Here is a 653-nt window from a genome sequence, read left to right as displayed (position 1 = left end):
AATAGTCCAATCATAACACAGCATATGGGATCCCTTATTACCATGGCAGACTAGTATCCTATTATAATCTAGTGGGCCAGACACCCTATTAGCATAAGTTTCAGTTTCTCTAAGTTTCTGATTCCTGGAAACCATGTGACTTACATAGTTTTCTCTCTGATAAGAAACAGGAAGCACTGCATTCCAGCATGATAAGTATATAAGGCAAAAGGCAAAATCAGTCACAAGATTTTCCACAACACCTCCAAACAGAAACATTCCATCCTTGGAAGTGCCTTAGGACTCAGGAAGTAAACAACTCATTAGTCTCAAAAGTCCCTGAAATTTACCAGATTCACAAGGCTTCTCCTTCCCCAAGGTTATACAAGCAGTAAGGACTGCTGAGGAAAGACAATCTCTACCCTGTGTCACTGTCTGCAACTTGTACAGAGAGCTTCAGGGTTCCAGCTTTCATGATTCCCCATAAAATATTGGAGCCGGCTTCAGGAGATACAGCTGCCTTTGAGTTGTCCCTGCTCCTGTAAGTAACCCCAGTACACTCATTGGTTCACCAAGTTAGACTCTGGTGCTATTGTTACTTTGGTTTGTTGTTAGTTCTCTAACTGGGCTTGAGTCGACATTTGTTCAGGTCTTCCCCCCCCCCCCCCGGGGGG

The sequence above is a fragment of the Nannospalax galili genome, unplaced genomic scaffold, assembly GCF_000622305.1.
Source record: "Nannospalax galili isolate Female #2095 unplaced genomic scaffold, S.galili_v1.0 scaffold410, whole genome shotgun sequence".
Taxonomy (NCBI): domain Eukaryota; kingdom Metazoa; phylum Chordata; class Mammalia; order Rodentia; family Spalacidae; genus Nannospalax; species Nannospalax galili.
This window is presented reverse-complemented; position numbering follows the sequence as displayed.